The sequence below is a fragment of the Rhinopithecus roxellana genome, chromosome 1, assembly GCF_007565055.1.
Source record: "Rhinopithecus roxellana isolate Shanxi Qingling chromosome 1, ASM756505v1, whole genome shotgun sequence".
NCBI lineage: Eukaryota > Metazoa > Chordata > Mammalia > Primates > Cercopithecidae > Rhinopithecus > Rhinopithecus roxellana.
In genome coordinates, this window is record NC_044549.1 from 26,144,285 (window position 1) to 26,156,827 (window position 12,543).

Sequence of the window (12,543 nt, forward strand, 5' to 3'; positions counted from 1 at the left end):
AATCCAATGGGATTTTTGAGTTTTCATTTTCATGCCTTCTCTGGTGCATTCCAAGCTGTTGATAATTTCTTCTTTGAAACACCATGTTCTTGTCATCCAAGATAGGGTACAATACTGGTTTCTTTCCTAACCCTGGGTTTCCTTTGTTGCTCATTCGTCTACCTACCCTTCCAATGCAGGAATTCCTTGAGCCTCCCATATAGTATATGTTTCTGTACCAGCTCTCTTCATTCACAACCATGACTACCATTGTCATGTCTGTGTTAATAATGCTCAAATATATGCCTCTAAACCAAAACACTTTACTCATGTCCAAACCTAAATTTTTCCTCAGAACGTCTCATAGCTTTTGCCTAAAATGTATTATATCCCAATAAGTACTCCATCTTGTTTAACAGATTTCTGCCTGTTCCTTCTTCACCATCTCAGTAAGTGGCATATCCACCTATTTGGTTGCTCAAGCCAGAAACCTAGAAATCATTTGTTCACTTTGTTCTTTCGTTTAGTCTCCAAAGACATATACAATTTCTTCCCATTTTAAGTACCATGTCTAAAACGTTTCAAATGTTGTTACGGTTTGGCTGTGTCCCCACCCAAATCTCAACTCCAGTTGTATCTCCCAGAATTCCCATGTGTTGTGGGAGGGAGTCAGGGGGAGGTAATTGAATCATGGGGGCCAGTCTTTCCCATGTTGTTCTCGTGATAGTAAGTCTCACAAGATCTGATGGGTTTATCAGGGGTTTCCGCTTTTGCTTCTTCCTCATTTTTCCTCTTGCCACCACCATGTAAGAAGTGCCTTTTGCCTCCCACCATGATTCTGAGACCTTCCCAGCCATGTGGAACTGTAAGTCCAATTAAACCTCTTTTTCTTCCCAGTTTTGGGTGTGTCTTTACCAGCAGCATGAAAACGAACTAATACAAATGTATATGTAGTCTAGAAAAATTGAAAAGGAAAATTCCCTTTTATATTTACGCATGTTTTTACCCTTCCTAATGCTCTTCATTTTTTTCAGAAGTTTTGAGCTCATTTGGTATTAATTCCCTTCAGTTTGAAAAACTAACTTTAGCATTTCTAGTAATATAGATATACCTTTATAGACATCTGTATATGTCTTTATTTTGCTTTCATTCTGTAAAGTATTTTTTGTTGAATACATAATTCTAGCTGAATTGATATTTTTCTTTCAATGCTTTAAAGATGTTGATTTATTGTCTTTTTGCCTCAATTGTTTCTGATTATTCTCTTCTATGTAATAGGTCAATTTTCTCTTGCCCATTTTAATATTTTCTGTCTTTGTTTTTTAGAAGTTTGACTATGCTGTGCCTAAGTTTGGCATTGTTCTACTTAAACAGCTTGGGGTTTACTGAACTTCTTAAATCTATAAATTTGTGTCTTTCACCATGTTGGGGGAAACTTTGGACATTATTTCTTCTGCCTCATTCTCTCTGTACTCTCATTCTTGGATTGAAGACATTTATGTTACAACTTTTGATATCAATGCTCAGCTTCCTGAAGCACTGTTTTTTTTTTAATGTTTTTTTTTTCCATTTTTTAGGCATAATATGTTTTATCTCTCTTGAAGTTTACTGATTCTTCAGTCATTTTATTCTGCTATTAAGTTCAAATATACAATATTAGATATTTTAATTTTTACTTATAGAACTTCCATTTGGTTCTTTTATTATAATTTCCATTTCTCAGTAATATATCTTCTATATTAATTCATTATAAGCCATTTTTTCCCTTGACATCATGAGACTAGTATGGTAAATATTTTTAAATAGTGTGAGCTAATTTTAACATCTGTGTCATCTTTGGATCATTCTCCTTTGATTTTTTTCCCCTGAAAATTGCTCATATTTTTCTGTTTCTTCTACTATCTAGTAATTTTTTATTGTATCCTTGACATTGTCAATGTTTTGTTACTGCTTCTTGGGATTCTGTTAAATTCATCTCAAGAGTGTTGAATTTTGTGTATTTGTTGTAACGGGCAATTAACATGGATTCAAGGCTGCTGTTCTTGTACAGCAGCTTACATTTTTGTTTTGTTCTTTTAATCTTATACAGACTGCTTGGAGTCTGTTCATGCATATATGATTTGGGGTTCAGACAGAAATTTGGGGAGAATTTATTTACAGAATTTTATGCATTGCCTCTGTAGTTCTCTCCTCTCCAGGATTCCCCCTTGCAAAATTTCTAGTAGCTGAGGTAGCCCCTCTTCAAGTCAGAAAGTCACGATTTTTTAACAGAATTTTTAGTTATCTCCATGACTCCTAGTGCGGTCCACACACATACACAAACACACATAGAAACTCACCAGTGCTATTCTTTTCTTCCAAGAATTGACAACCCTATAGAATCTTCCACTGGTTATATTTCAGTGCTTTTGAGCAGTTGTTTCTTACATTTTTTCCTGTGTTTATAGTTATCTGTGAGATGATCACTATAATAAGAGTTTATCTAGTCATTACTAAAGGTAAAAGCTAAACTCTGGGCCGGGCGTGGTGGCTCACGCCTGTAATCCCAGAACTTTGGGAGGCTAAGGCGGGCAGATCACGAGATCAGGAGATAGAGACCATCCTGGCTAACACAGTGAAACTGCATCTCTGCTAAAAATACAAAAAATTAGCCGGGCGTGGTGGTGTGCATCTGTAGTCCCCACTACTCGGGGCGCTGAGGCAGGAGAATGGCGTGAACCCGGGAGACGGAACTTGCAGTGAGCAGAGATCATGCCACTGCACTCCAGCCTGGGCGACAGAGCAAGACTCCGTCTCAAAAACAAACAAAAAAACTAAACTATGCAAATATATTTTAGCCACTTTGTATCCATTTATAATACTTAAAAGGGCTTTTGGAGAAGAAATCTCAAGATTGTGATTTTTTTTTGGAAATAAATATTTTATGGGAGGCATGAATGATGATTTAGATTTCTCTGAGCTTATAATAAATAAATTCAGATTGGTTCGGTTTTTAAGTTCTAGAATTAACATGTATAACTTTCCTAGTGCCACTTATCACCCTTCTATTTTATTGGTGTATCATCAAGCCAGTCACTGAACATTTACAGGTTTTTTAGAAGAATATATTGTGTCTAGTCTATAACAGATTGAGGAAAAAAAACAATAGAGCTTGACAGAAGTATATCTAAAATAATAAGTATTTTCACAGTAAGATCACAAGAAACTCTTCTTTAAATAAAATTTATTTTCTATCTGACTTCAACATTTTCATTGTTTGGTTAAAAAAAAAACTAGAAAACATTTCTTCTCTTGTAGTTTGTGTGTATGCAGTATTTATGACTTATGGTAATTTTCTCTTCTAGTCATTCATGTTATTAATAGAAAAACCTTACCAAAATGAGGCAAATATATACTGCAGGATAAGGTCAGAAAGTATAACTATCTAAAACTGGTATTAGCAAAAGTCAGCATGGTGAATGGAGATAGTTTATTTTTCAGTTGATGAGTTTAAATAATCAAAATAACTACTAAAATATTTTACATAAAATACAATATTTAAATTGCTAATATTTTAATGACATGAAAATGCTTGGAGCACAGCAGAAAGAGAATGGAACATATGAATTTCTGGCTTTTTGCATTATTTTCTAGAAAGAGAGGTAGTGAGCTTTGGACATATGCTTTTAGACCACTTGACAGGAATTATATGTATACCAACATTGCATATGAAGTCTGCCTTAGCTTGTTAACATTCTTTATAATGACCATCATATACTATTTATTCTGCCTGCATGTCTTCCTGCAACTTGCCAGTTCATTCACATCTCCTTGTCAGTTTTATGATTTTTTGGAAAATTAGCTGTTGAGAGTTTGAATTAAATAGCCATTCCCTATGAACTTACATGGTGTTTATCAGTCCCTTAAAATCCAGTTACACCTAATGTGTGTGTCTGCAGAACTTTCAACCATATATTGTACTACGGGAATTCAATTTATTTGTGACCAGTTTGCCACTCTCTACACCCAAAGCACCAAAAAAAGAAAGAAAAAAGGGTTAGCCTTTATTTATAGAATCTTTACATTCCTTAATTTCCATCCAAACAATCTGAATATACACATTTTGGCATAATCTGTTAACAAACAAATTAATGATGCTCCCCAAAAAAACACACAGTTGAAATAAGAATAATTTAAAAGTTTATTCATTCATTGTCCTCAAATTTCTGTGGATCACCTGAAGTCAGGAGTTTGAGATCAGCTTGGCCAACATGGTGAAACCCAGTCTCTACTAAAAATACAAAAATTATCTATGCGTGGTGGCACGTGCCTGTAGTCCCAGCTACTCTGGAGGCTGAGGCAGGACAATTGCTTGACCCCCGGGAGACAGAGGTTGCAGTAAGCCAAGATCGCGCCATTGCACTCCAGAGCCTGGGCAACGGAGCAAGATGTTGTCTCAAAAAATAAATAAATAAATAAATACATTTCTGCTCTAGCTGGTGTTTTTTAAAGCTCTTGTCGCTGGAGTGTTTGTGTGTCAGGTGTGCATGTTTCTGAGTGGGGTGTGTTTATATTGTGAAATCTGAAACAGTTTCTAAGAGGTGGTTTGAGAATGAAGCAGAATTCTGCACCTTTGACTTAACAGAAAATCATAGTGCTCAGATGCAAGTCCCTCCAAAGCATGGCTTCACCATGGCAGTCATCTGGAATTGTTGTAGGGACATGCTAGGCCAACATGTAGCAAAACAGATCTTGGGGTGAGAACTTTTCTCTTCTCCATCCATAGCAGAAAACTTGGCTTTAGTTTTTTTAAGCTTCTATTTGCTATTACTTTGAACGCCCTGTAAAACTTATGTAAAATTTCACATGAACAGTATTTTCTGAGAACAATATCCATGGTGGGAAATGCTTACTAGAGATAGAAGTACTATTGTTTGTTGCCCTGATCTCATAAAGTAAATCAGCAGAATTACTTTCTAGGGGATTCTTTCCTTTGTTTCTGCTCTAGTGGAAAGAAGGCACCAGAGAGTGAAACCCTATTGTCTGATTGATGAGATTTTGTTCAGGCTGTGACAGTGCATAACTCCTCTCATTGCCCTATCTGTTGACCCCCAGAGAGGCTAAAAGTAGCACAACCTTGGGATATAAGAAATTTTTTTGTTTTGTTCTGTTTTTTTTACTAGCACTGTTTACAAAAATAGGAACCATCAGTAGCCTTAGGGTGAAAAGTGAAATGTATCTTTTAGCCAGAAAGTTAAGGAAAAAATTGGTGGGCTCAGATTGCTTAATGGAGCTAATGAAGCAAATGCCATTAGACTAGGTTCCTATATAAGACACATAAAAATATTTTGTTTTCCCAAACCAAAAACTGAGTCCATATCTACAGACTATAATCAACTTTTAAATCTTAGTCACTGATTACAAGCAGAACCAGGGGAGACTTTGATTATTCACAGCTTAATGCTATTTGTCTTCCTATACTGGAAAACAACTGCAATTTCATTTTGCACTGATGGAATTGATGGCTTATTTTTTACACTTCTGTTTTGAAGCATAGAACATATGTAGTGCTGATTATAGGTCACCAAGTGAAAAATGTAATATTAGGTATTAAAAGGACTTAAAAATAAGTAAAATAAAGATGAAAGATGGTATGTAATTTTAAATTAGTAAGTTTTTCTTATCCTTTATAAGAAAACTAATTCTACAAGAAGTCCATAAATAGAGATTTTAAATGGTATCCTTACAAAAGGGAACCAAACTAAGGAGACGTTGTTGGTTGAATTTCTCCACATATTATGTTATGTGAATTAAGACAGAGTTAGGAATCAGACGTTTTCTTTTCTGGAGGAAAAGAAATAAGTTGAATTTTTTTAAAGTTATGTTTTTTCTTTATCTGTTACTTAGGTATTTCCTAATTTTTTCCTTATAAAATCATAAAGGTGTTATTTGAGCTATTTGGCCAATTCATTAAAGATAAATAGTTTATATGTTTAACTTCAAAATGAGAATTAAATTTATTTGCTTTTCCACTATCTACTGAATTGTATCAGGTAATTTGAGAGTCAACAACAGTATTATTTAATAGATTTCATAACCGTAGACCAATTAACCTAAAAAGAAAGCTTAATGGAAAACAAATTAACAAAAGAGCCAAGAAATATTACTTGAAACCTGATCATTTTTCACTAATATTAATGTATACTTTATTTTATGTTTTTCGAGACAGAGTCTCACTCTGTTGCCCAGGCTAGAGTACACTGGCATGATCTTTGGTCACTGCAGCCTCTGTCTCCTGGGTTCAAGCTATCCTCCTGCCTCAGCTTCCCAAGTAGCTGGGACTACAGGTGTGTGCCATCACACCCAGCTAATTTTGGTATTTTTTGTAGATACAGGGTTTCACCATGTTGCCCAGGTTGGTCTCACATTCTTGGCCTCAAGTTGTCTGCATACCTTGGACACTGAGTGCTGAGATAACAGATGTGAACCACCATGCCTGGCCCTTAATTCTTATTTTAAAAGAAAATTTTCAAAAATCTCAAGTAAGAGCTTTTTTAGTTTCCATAGAATGTATTAGGAAAATCTGAATTATTTTTATTTTTACTATCATTACTTTAGTATAGTTTGTTCATTTCAGAATGAATAAATAATATAAAAACCACCAGACAATTCTGTTCATTTTGAATGATACCACATGTCTGAGACCAGGCCAGAGCTGGAACACACCACGCAAGAAGGGTAAGACTGAAGCTTATCCTACAGCTTTTGATAAAGTGTGTTTGTTCAGCCTATACTTTATATTAAAACACAACATCTATTAGAATTATACTGTTCTATAAATTTTATATTAAAAACCAATGTAATTTGCTAGTTCATTGTTTCAGGATTTGTGACTGAAATCACAAATTTCAGAATGTGTGGATTCAAGTCTTTCTCTGTGAGTCAGTAATTTTACAATACAAAGATTTGAGATGCTTCAAAAAAAAATAATACCCAAGAACATGTAAGTAGTCATGGCTACCTGAGGAGAAGGGAAGCCAGACTGGTCTTCATAGAAACAACTAAATTTCCCTGTGTCCCCAGCCAATTTCCCCCCTGATTCTCAATCTAAGGGAATTAGTAGAAAACCAACTAGATTACAAATGAGTAAATAAATGTAGATTTTACCTAGGCTTTCATTTTTCAGAAAGATTTCTTTGACTTCCAACTTGGGGATTATATACCCACTGCTGGAAGATAGCAGGATCATGTATTATTTCTTTGTCACAATAAGGTAAATGAGGGGAGAAACTGTATCCTAGTTATCATTTACTCATTTCTGTCCTGTTTACTCATCAGTAAATATTTGCAGAGTGCCTACTATGTGTTAGGCATTAAAGTGAGCTGTGATAAAAAGAGGAAAGGGTAGGAGGACAGATAACAGATATCAGTAAAAGAAAGATATTAGGAGAACTTTGTGATTGATTAGATGTGGGTGGCTGAGAGCAGTAGCGAACTCCAGGGTGACTCCCAAGTGCCCAATTTTGTTGCTTGTATAGATGGTCAAATTAGTAACTAAATAGAAAATATAAGGAGGAGCTTGTGGATGATGGGGTGAGAAAAATAAGAAAACAATTAGTTCTGTTTGTGCCTGTGAAATGTCTATGAAACATCCAGGTGAAAAGGATTTGTGAGCAATTGCAAATGTAGGGCTAGATCGTAGGAGTATTGCCAAAGCTGGATATACAGTCTTTAAAAGATCCCTCTAAAAAAAGGATGTGGTTGGTATAATCTAAACAGCTGCAGTCAGAGAAAGAGAAGGATCATGCAGGAGATCAAGATACCATGGAGATCAAACAAGGAATGTGTATTATTGAACACATGTAAACAGAAGTTACATTGGGGCAAAAGGGGATGAGATGAACTACATATAATAATGAACAATTTTTATCAGATTTATAATTTGCTATGTGTAGAATGCCAGAGCTTAACCTGCCTGGGATTATACAAAATCCAATTAAGTGACAAGTACTTTTTAACAAGTTATGTGTTCTTAGACAAGTCTCTTACTGTCCCCTTATCATGTTTTTTCTTTATTTATAAAAATGAAGATATTTGACAGTGATCAGAAAGCTGTCTCCTAACACTAATATATTACATACAGTATTAGAGGTATACAGGAAAGCATTCTTGGTCAGAAGAAATTTCCTAACAAAAGTAGACAAATATAGCCATTATATGTCAAATACATATTATATATAAGAAAATCAGCCATGTGAGGAAATACTGAAATAGTACAACTAGGAAAGTTACGAAGTAACTGTTTCCATTTTTGCTGTACTGGATGAATTACTTTTGTTATATATACTTTTATATGTAACTTTTGTTTTTATATATATTTATATGTATATATGTATAAATTGGGAAATCAAATCAAGAATATCTATGATCCAGATATCTGTGATATTCCCTTTCACCAGCTAAATCTAAATGGCATGCTGCCATACCCAGACTTTTACAGAAAAAATGGTTTAAATCTCAATGATTTAATTTCAGATGACCGAAAGGTCTGTGAATCAAATTATTACTAGTCAATATTAATACTTATGGTCATGGGAGGAAATAGTCTATTGCTTGATTTCTACACAGCTAACTGAAAAATATTTACCAAAACTCAAGCTTTCTCAGCCAAAGTCAATATGGATGACTTTCAGAATGTCCTTGGTACCATGAAGATCTAAGGATATTAATACATAGTAATATGAGGGTCAGGCCAATCAAAGGAGAGGACAGAAGAGGAATCATTAACATCCAAAGGCGTTTCTACACTGTGCTAATTATCCCCATTTGCTCAGGTTAATATGCTTTCAATGGAAACATGTGGAATAAACAGCTGTCATGGACATGTGCCACCAGAATAAAAGCTTTTCTCAGCCAGAAAAACAGTTGGGAAGTTAGTGAACCAGTACGTGCTCATACCTTAGGAAAGCAAATACTTTTCACTGAGCCCATAGACAAAATTAAAGTCAGGAAGAATTCTTTTTTTGGTGGGGGATAGGAAATAACGCAAATCTTGAAAACATTCTAAAATATTCAGGTAGGTCCCATAAATATTTGTTCAAAAATTAAAATAGAATAACCTTTTATTCATTGTTCAATTTTATCTATCAAATCTCAAGTTATGAAAATAAACTACGCTATGCTTTACATAAGGGACTAGAAATAAAAGTAGGCAGTCTGGTAATACCAAATCTTGCGTCCTTAATGCATCGTGAAAAGATGCCTGTGGATGTTTTGTCCAAATGGCTGGCATCAACACCCACATACAAACTGCTCCTGCTCAAAAAAATGCCCTTGTTTTGCTTTGAGTACTGCATTGATTATATTTGGAAGAAATCTTATTATAGTCCTGAAGCAAAGCTAGTAGATAATCTAGTTTATTTTTGAGACTCCAGACAGAACTACATTTTGTGTATGTGTGTGTGTGTGCACGCACAGTCACATGTGTGAGACAGAGAGAAAGAGTCCACTGCATAACCAAAAAATATGAATGTTTCCTAGAATGCAAAAAAAGGTATCTAACCAGTATATTTTAACCCAGAAATGTTACGTTTAAGCATTAGGTCTATAATAATACATGGAAAAGTTTGATCAACTATCATTTATTCATTTACTTAATGAATACACATAGTAAGTATTTATTACTATAATCATCTGTGTTATTGTATGAAAATCATGTTATTAATGAAATTATATATTTACATGCTTTGGTTTTGGATTAAGCAATATGACATTGCCTGTAACTGATCGTTTTTATCTCAAAAATGACTACTTCATATTTTTCTGCCTAGTATTTGATTTAATCACTGAATAATTACATATGTTAATTCAACAGCTTGTAAAGTTAGTTTAGTACAAGCACAAATTTATATGTATGAAAATAATGGACTGCAAAGTTAAGCTTTGACTCTGCTGTAGAAATGGACACAAATTACATCAATTTACCAAAAAGAATAGTTCTTAAAATCAGATTTAAGCAAGGACTTGTCCCTCTTGGTGGTTTACCAACTGCCAAAATAACAGCAAGATCAGATTTCTTCATAGAAAGTTATTGCTATGAAACTTTTTGGATTAAACAGTTGTTTTTGTAACTGTTAACTAAATCATTAAAACGGTTAACCTATTTATAGTAACCTTGAACCTTTTAAATCTAATGTTTTCAGATGAAAGCATTGATCCTTCCATACTGCATAAAATGGCATCCCACTGGGCAGTGTCATTAGTGATAGTCCTACTGGGAGAGACACCAGTCCAAATTATTGAATGAAGAGCCTAATATAGTGATAGATACTTCTAAAGTGCAGCTTGATGTTTTAAAATGCCTTCATGCATAATGGATGCTTACTGTACTCAGCTATTTGAGGTGTTGTAGCACTTACTGAATTTTCACATAAATTGCTGCTCTCTGAATAAGACTATTGTACCAGTTTATAAGACTTGATATATTTTCTACCTTCCAAATGGGCATTCAACAAACTTCAGTTTTATCTTTATATTGTACTTAACTGTAATGTAACTCAGTAATTTTTCTTAAAGGAGGAGAACAAGTTATACAATACAGTCCATGTTAGGAGGAATTTGTTTTTAAAAAGGGGAGAATGTGTTTTATATCATTTGACATTTTCAACTTATACATTTTAGCAAGCATGCTTCCATTATAATTATACTGGTTTTTTACTGTGTAATTTACCACAGAACAGAATGCAGATGCAGACAGTTAAATTAATTCACTAGATAGGGGACATATAGGAAAGTCAGCTTCTTACAGTTAACCAATCCAAATATATTTATAAAAATATAGATGGAAAACTTGATTCAAGAAATAGCTTCCATTTATCTTTCAACAGTAATTTTCAAATTGGTTAGCATAAGGTCCAACTTTAAATGGATGAATTATGTTTTGAAAATAAATGCTTGCATTTAAATGATTATTTTTAGCAGTGAATTATTTTTCGGGTATCTCTGTGCACAGAGCATAAGACATTTATTTGATAGATAGATAGATAGATAGATAGATAGATAGATAGATAGATAGATAGATAGATAGATAGATAGATACATGCTTTGCTAGGCTAAGATTCAAAATAGTTTACTAGCCAAGGAAGAGGAGTTTTGCCTAGCCTGGCAAAAGATTTGTCTACAAGCTCTATAAAAGACAAGCTTTTATTTGGTGAAACGAGTTAAGATGCAAGAGTTGGAAATTTTGGAGTTGGAGTAACTATTTTTTAAAAAAACTAACCATGAAAAAATTCTGGTATCTGTGGTCATTTTGGATAACAAGAATCCTTCCCATTCTATTCTCCCATCCATATCCATTTCCCAGATCCGTATAGAGAGTTATGCCCAACTGAGATTCCAGGTAAATTAATACTTTTTATTACCAATTATGGTTTACTCTTAACCTTTATGTGATTTCTGCTCTTGGCTATCTGCACAGAACTTGCTTCTAATAGAAGGAGTGTACATCTAACATAAGGCCAAGACTAAAATCAAATTTGTGGAGCCAACTCCATGTTTCCTTTTCCCTAGTTTATGTCATAGGTTTATGAGAAGAAAATGAAGTGTTTCTGCCTCCAGTTTCTATCAGCTACACCGGAGGAATAGAGAAAAAAAAAATTGAAAATGGACAAGTAATCTAAGAGTTGTAGGAGGACTAGAAACAGAAGAGTTATCAAGTTATTTTTCTTTCACCAGAAGTTATATTCTCCTAGCAATTATGACTTTGTCATGGCTAGCATTATTACCTCTTAAGAGTAAGTGTAAGGTCAGAAAGGGTAGAAAGTAAAACTGAGTTTTTTATTCTAACCCCAGAAATGAGACTACAAAGACTTTCAGCAAGAAAACAAAACCAGCTCAGGAGAGCTAATTATATACTAGGGAAAGGTTAGGTTACTGGTTTAAGAAAAGTTCCCAGATTGAGCCAACAGTGGGCTTGCAAGAGAGTTCCTCGATTGAGCTAGTGTTACAGTTTGGATCTTTCAGTCCTCCAAATCTCATTTTGAAATATGATCTCCAATGTCAGAAGTGGGACCCGATGGGAGGTGTTTGGGTCACTGGGGCAGATTTTTCATCAATAGATTAATGCCCTCTTTGGGGATTGGGAGCTGTGAGTGACTTTTTACTTTTGTTAGATCCTGGGAGAACTGCTTGTTAAAAAGGGCCTGGCAATTTTCCCAACCCTTGTTTTCCTGTCTTGCCATGTGATCCCTGCACACACTGGCTCCCCTTCCCTTTCTGCTATGAATGGAAGCAGCTTGAGGCCCTCACCAGATGCAGATGCTGGGGCCATGCTTCTTATACAGCCTGCAGAGCTGTGATCCAAATAACCCTCTTTTCTTTATAAATTACCCAGCCTCACAAACAGACTAATACAGCCATCAGTGGTGAAAGAGCTTGAACGGAATGCCAGCAGCCTGAATATAAAGGCCAATCCAGGCAGAAATGGAGACCAGGAGACCTGATTAAAAACTAATAAAGCTTTAATTTAGACACAGGTACAGTAGCAAAGCTGGAACTGTGAGGCAAAAATAAATGGGAACATTATTA

The 12,543-nt window shown here is 34.7% G+C and overlaps 1 protein-coding gene across 2 annotated transcripts in view; it reads left to right on the plus strand.

The window, feature by feature from the left end:
• Positions 1 to 12,543, plus strand: part of ALCAM (activated leukocyte cell adhesion molecule) — a 213,081-nt gene that overhangs the window by 109,122 nt on the left and 91,416 nt on the right. The gene's annotated exons all lie outside the window — the stretch shown is intronic.